Genomic DNA, 6,812 nt, shown 5'->3' on the forward strand with positions numbered 1-6,812 from the left:
CTCAAGGCAGAAGCAGGTGCTCGGGTGCACGTTTCAAATGTGCACGTTTCATTTTGGGTCTTTTTTTTTCCTTCTTTTTGGTTTTCGCAGGGCAGTGGGGATTGGGTGGCTTGCATGTCACATGGCTGGGTGATTATTGGGTTTTCGAGGCTGGATATGGACTCGGGAGCTCGTGGCTCCACACTGGTGCTTCATCCATTGCATCACCTGGCCATACCTACAATTATTACTATTATTTTTTTTAATTTTAATTTTTTTCTCCCCCTTTACTTTTTTGCTCAAGCAAGTCTATCTATATTCATGGGGGGAGGGGTATTTTGTTTACTAGTAAACAAGTATATTTTATAAATGTAAAGAAAAACATTTGTACAAAATGAGAATAAAAAATAAATTTAAAAAAGAATATTAATAACTTTAAATGAATTAACAATTATACAATGTAGTAATAAATAAGGTAACAGAAAGGTTGAGGTCATCATGGTCTGAGTAGGAATAAGATTATGATTATTATGATATATTAATATGATATATGATATAATAAATTAATATGTTATATATTAATATATTAACACAATATACTATTATTATTATTATTATATGATTATTAATTAAACTTGTCATCACAAGATTAAAACTTGTAACCATCCAAACTAGATGATTGATGATGAAAATTGTGCACTTTTGTAACCAATGAAATGATCTTAGCTTGCTTGCTTGATGCATACATGATTCTGAGACTATAAAAATAAATCCAAGCAGCTGACAGTCAGTCAACCTGCTCCTGCCTTTACCCATGTTGACTCAACTCATTTTGCCCACTCTATCCCTCCTGTGAGTTTCCAAGGGCCCCACAGAGGCTGGACCCCCACAGCCCTTGGGTTGTGGGGCGGAATGACCAGCTCCCAAGGACTCTGGCATTCCTTATCTCTCAGGATGGCATGCCAGCTCCTGAGCCTCTCCAGGTGGTGGGGCTGTTAGAATAGCCTGTGTTCCCACACAGGTCTGCCCACATGTTCCAGCCAAGATCAGAATTTTACCCCAGACCAAACAATGATTAATAAATCTGAGCATAATTTGTTATAAACAACTTCTTCCAACTCAAAATGACACACAGGATCATCCAGAATCCAATGGACAATGGTATGGGGTGGGGGTGGGGGGCCACTAAAGCCAGTGACAGCACAAGATAACATGGCAAATCATGGAGTAGACACAGGTGATCAACTGCCAGACTGAGTGTTTGGAGATCAGCAGCCTGGAGAGGTCTGAGAAAAGCCCAGGGAAGTCAGAAAGGCCCAGGGTGAAGACTCCGGATGCCTTGATTCATGGGAATGAACTGAACTACAGCAAGGTCCACATGACTGGACAGCACAGACCCCAAGGGGATCCTCAGTAGCTTCAGGCTCTGTCCTGAGAGACCGGAATCCTGAAGACCCAGACTCTGAACTGCAGAGATTCAGGAGGGAAAGTGCAGGAATCCTGGGGAGCAGGGGTTGATTGGATCTGTACCTGTCAGGGTTTCCTGCTCCCCCACCCCCCCAGTATTGATTAGGAAAAGGTGCAAACCAAGGACTTGATTGGTCCAGGGCTCGGACAAGTCTCCATCTACACTCAGCATCCTGGGGAGCTTTGCCATGCTAATGTGGCTTCTTCAGAAAAGAGAAGAAAAGGTCCCCCAGGTGAGGTCAGGGCCCCTCCCACTGGGTAGAAGCCTCTGGGCTGGAGGAGTTATTTCCTGCCCTGCTGACCAGATCTGCTTCCATGTCAGGTCAACAGTAGGGGACCCTGGTGAGTATATGTAGAGGAGGTAGTTGTTCTATCCTCGCTGCATTTCCATGCTAGGTTGTTGTTTTAAACTTGATCAAAATGTGCTTTATATTTGGATTCCCTAAAAAGGCATTTCAAAACATTCTCACACAGAATAGGATTTTACAACCTTTTAAAAATAGCATTTTGCCTTAAAACTGATTTAAAAAATATTTGACAAACCCTCTTACATATTTCTGGAGTTATTTTTAAAGAAGTAGAAACAGAGCACAGATTCCTTTCTTTTGATTGTCATTGTACAAGCTCTTCAGGGATCCAGGGAGAGGAGGTAAAGAGAAGTTACGATTTCTAATTCTGCTTTCGTTGACCGAAAATTAAATCAATGAATCTCTAGAAACAATGAAGGTTGTGCTGGATCCTGTTGTTTCAATGAAATAACTTTCATTAGAATCTGATCTTGAGAGATTGCCATAAGAAGGAAAAATGGTTCAGATTCTAAAGTGTGAAGTTTCAGCTTTCATTGTCAATCTCTATTAGTAATTTTGTTTTCTCTTAACAAAGAAGATGTGAACAAAGTATCTATTTCCTCAGGGTTTACCAAAAGTAGTTCATTAATTAAATAGTTTAAAAATGATACTTGGCAATAAATGTCTTTAGTGTGTTCTCTACTGCGTATTTTCTTTGAAGGTGGATGGTCAAAATATCTTTCATCTCCAATATGACTATGTATATCCTTTTATGTAAATTACTAATAATGTACATATAGTTCAGCACACTCACAGCTCTACCATCCACAACCACATCCCCACAATGAAACAATAAAAAGTTTTCATCAGAAATATCCATGCTTTGTCCAGCAAAACAAACTCCCAGGATAGCCCTAGAACAGGACACAAATCTCCCTTCCCATTTTAAATTGATCCTTAGTTGCCCACAATGCCAAGCCCTTCAGAGGTTCTCTCCAGCAACTTGATAAAAAGAAACAGATTTATTTTCCTGTGCAGACTGGTCAGCCCCATTTACAACATCTACACAGATCTCTACAGACATACATAAAGGAGACTCTCTAAAGGCAACTCAGAATAGAGAAGGCAACTGAACCCATGTTCTCCCTACCCCAGCCCACCCTCCACCCCCCACCCTCCCTGCCCAGCGCTGCCCCAGGCAAAGACCTGAAAGAGACAAGGCAGAAAAAGGGAGAAATGGGGATGGGGGTGGGAGTGCCCACTCCTTGTTCCCTATGGCATCTCTCCAGACTCTTGGGCAGAGGGAAAGGGGGGGGCAATATTTGACCTTCAGTACAGAGAAGAGTCCAGTCCCAGCTGTGGCTGAAGTCACAGATGTGCAGCAAGGGCAAGAGGGACTCAAGGACTGGGTCCCTCTATCCAGATGATTGCAAGAAAGGGATGGAGATCCCAGGCCTGAGAAGCTGGTGATTTGTCTGAAGGAAAGTCAAGGCCTGTACTCAGAAGTCTGAGAACTCCTGGTGTAAAGGGGAAAGGTCTTGGGGTCTGGGGGCCACTAGGACCAATGAGTATCCCTGGAAAAGTTGTCCGAGGCTGAGGAGTTCTGACTTCTGGGTCACAACAAGTCAATCTTAGAGATGCCCGAGTCCAGCCTCTTCCCACTATCACTGCCCCATTTTGTATATAAGGAAACTCCCCCTCTAAATCCATAATCTCATGATGCTATGAAACCCAGAGAGGTTCTGCTGCCCAGTTAGTTACTCAAAGGCAGAATGACCCCAGGACCCATCACTCCACTCCCCATTCCATGTTCTTCCTTTAGTAGAAATCATCCTTTCTCTCGGGACGTTGCCCAATCTGAAGCCATTTGGAGGGGGGCAGAGCAGAAGGTGGACCCTCCAGCCTCCTTCCACTCTCCACCATGATAAATTGTCTCCCTTGTTTTCCTTGGGTCCATGGGGAAGGGACCTGCTCTGCTCTCACACCAGAACCCAGATGGGGGCAGAAGGTGTCAGTCTCCTCCTTGGGGATTGTCCCATGACCTGACTCTGGGTTGGGGAGTATTGTCAGAGAACTGCCTCATCGAGCAGCCTCAGGGGCATCCGAAGAGACTTGGCTCAGGATGTGTGGAAGGGGTGACCCTGTGTCCCAAGAGGAAGTTTGGGGCCCTGGAAAGAATGAAGGGATTTTATGATGTTGAACTATATGTATTCGTGCATGAGAAGATGATACTGATAACTCATATGATGCTTCTCATTTATTAGAGCAATTAGAAGGGGTATATGTAGATAGACAAGGTACAGGAGGGAGCTGAATATGATGGTATAAAGTTGGAGTCACTGGGTGAAAAAAGGAATGTACTGGGAAAAAGAGAAAGGAGAAGTAAAATGGGCTAAGACACTTCATGTAAAGAAAGCAAAAGAGGCAACAAAGGACTTTTCCAATGAAGTGAAGGGGGAAAAATGAGGGGGAATGAGAGAACCTTCAATCTCATCAGAAATGACTCAGAGAGGAAAAAACATGCACACTCAAAAAAAGGTATAGAAATTTAACTTACCTAGAGAAAAATGAGGAAAGGGATGAGAGGAAGGGGATAGGGGAGGTGGGGGGTGGGGGGTGTAAGGGATAGAAGATCCTGGGAGAGGGTAGTCAGATACAGCCCACTTTTGAGGAGGGATAGGGTGGAAGGAGAAACAGAATAGAATGAATTGGGGAGAAATAGAACAGAAGGAAGTACAGCTAGCAAAAGCAACTGTGGGGAAAATATTGAAGCAGCTTCCCTGACGGACTTATGGTAAAGACAGCGATCCATCCCAGAGACAGAGCTGTTGGTAAATAAACACAGACTGCATTATACTTTTTTTCTCTCACTTTATTTTTCTTGAAATTTCTCTAAGTTTGTTGAGGGGAGGGGAGATTATCTTTACTTTTACAGAAAAATTATTATGGTAATGTGAAAGTAAATGAATAAATGGTTTAATTTTAAAATTTGTTTTTAAAAAGAGTGATACCTTCAGAGTCAGAAGAGATGTGCATTCAGGATACCCATGATGAAATTGCATGGAGCCCTGGACTTGCCTCATTAGGAGATCATACAGAAAGGACTCTGTAACCCCAAGCACTTAACCCCTTGTAGGATCTATCTGACTCTTGTCTCAACTATTGGACAGAGCACGGTGCAGTGGAAAGAACCAGACCTTCCACATCACCACCTTTGTGACTAGCAACAAAGTCCCTTGCCTACTCAGAACCTCTTTTTCCTCTTCTATTGAATGAGGGAGCTGACCTGGAGGACCAAATCTGTCCCACTCGTTTTTACCTGTATTCTCCCAAGTCAATAATAAACTTCATTCTTTCCTCTTCTCCCCACTCCTCACCCCTGCACCATGGCTTACTCAACCCTTGCTAGGCCAGATCTATAATGTCCACAGGCCTCCCTCTCAAAGCCTCAGAGAGCCAGGAAGAGTCCCAAGCCACAAAAGCTAATGAGGTAACTTTGGAGAATTCTCCCAAGCTGCCCTGAAGGTTAATGTGGGTTGGGGTGAGTCTGGAGAAAGGAGGTAGTACAGAGATGCAACCAGAGGGGCAGACAAGATGCCAGACTCCCCTAGAGAGAGGGACACCAAGGGCCCATTGAGTTCTGCAGCTCTGGGGAACAAATCCTGCAGCAGCCTGTGGGGAGGGAGAGGGAGAGGGTGTGTCTGAGCAAGGCCCCGGAGACCAGAGGAACCAAGGCCGGCTACCCCCATCCCCACATTAAGAGAACACAAAAGGGGTCACCCAGACCCAGAAGGAGGGCAGCATATAAACCATATCCCCCAGCCTCAAACCAGCTTCCTCCTGACTGACAGCCTTTTCTGTATCACCTCCTCTTGCCTCATCCCTCCATCCAAACAACTTTCATGATCCTTCATTTGGAGGGAGCTTTGGCTGAGTCTCCTGAAACATGGAGCTAAGAAAGTGGTCAATGATCAATCCATGGACATCCCAGGAAAGCTGAGCATCAGAGCAGAGGGGGCCCCTTATCCCCACCCAAGCCTGAGGCATCTTCTAAAGCCTCTGTCCCATGTTGTCATTCAGGAGAAGCCATAGAGGGAAGACAAGATTATGGAGTAAAGGAAGATCATGGGTTCTTGGTGGGCAGGGTCTACTTGATTCCCTTTGCAAACCCCTGTGCAGTTTATTGTGAGTTCGACCAATTGGGACCCTTAGATTAATTTGAACCCAGGACCCAGATCTAGAAGCCAGTGGGTTGTTAACCCCTAATAACCTTGGCTCCCCCAGTGGGGTGAATGACATTTACCTCTAGTCACAGAAATGACTAGGGAGGAGCAGTTTGGTCAACCTAGGAAAGAGTTCAGTCAACTTTCCCTGGCTTTCCAAGGCCACCTGATCTATCACTCTCAATGTCAGTCTATAAATGGGTATTAATATACTGTGCCAGAGGTCTGCCAGGTGGTGAAATGATAGAGTGACCTGCATGAAGACCAGAAGACTTGGTGGTCTCTCTGAGTTCAAATCTGGCCTCAGCCACTGTTTGACCCTGGGTGAGGCACTTCACTGTAGTTGCCTCAGTTTCTTAAAATGAACAGGAAAAGGAAATGGAAAATTGGTCCAGGGTCTTTGCCAAGAAAATCCCAAATACTATCTTGACAACTGTAGGACAACTATGTGTGTGGGATATACACTAAGGTCTATGCATACAAAGAAACATAAAATCCACTCCCTGGCCTCAGGTAGGTCCCAGTCTAATGGGGGAGACAAGAAGGAAAAGACTGCACAAAGAAGCTCTCAGTGGGGTGAGCAAGAAGGCTCTAGAATTCAGAGGCATCAGAACAGACTTCTTGCAGAGGATGTTAGTTCGGACTTGAAGAAGTCAAAGAAGCCAGGAGCAACCAGAGCAGGGAGAACATTCCAGGCCTGGAGGCAACAGAAAAGGTCCCAAGCTGATAGGTCTCTTGTCTTGTTGAAGGAGCAGCTCAGAGGCAGGTGTCATGGAGGGAAGACCTGGGGGCTTTGAGAAGACTGAGGAGGGAGCAGGGGCTGGGGATGAAGGGTTTGAAGGAAAACAGGATTTTG

This window comes from Macrotis lagotis, chromosome 1 (genome assembly GCF_037893015.1).
Source record: "Macrotis lagotis isolate mMagLag1 chromosome 1, bilby.v1.9.chrom.fasta, whole genome shotgun sequence".
NCBI lineage: Eukaryota > Metazoa > Chordata > Mammalia > Peramelemorphia > Peramelidae > Macrotis > Macrotis lagotis.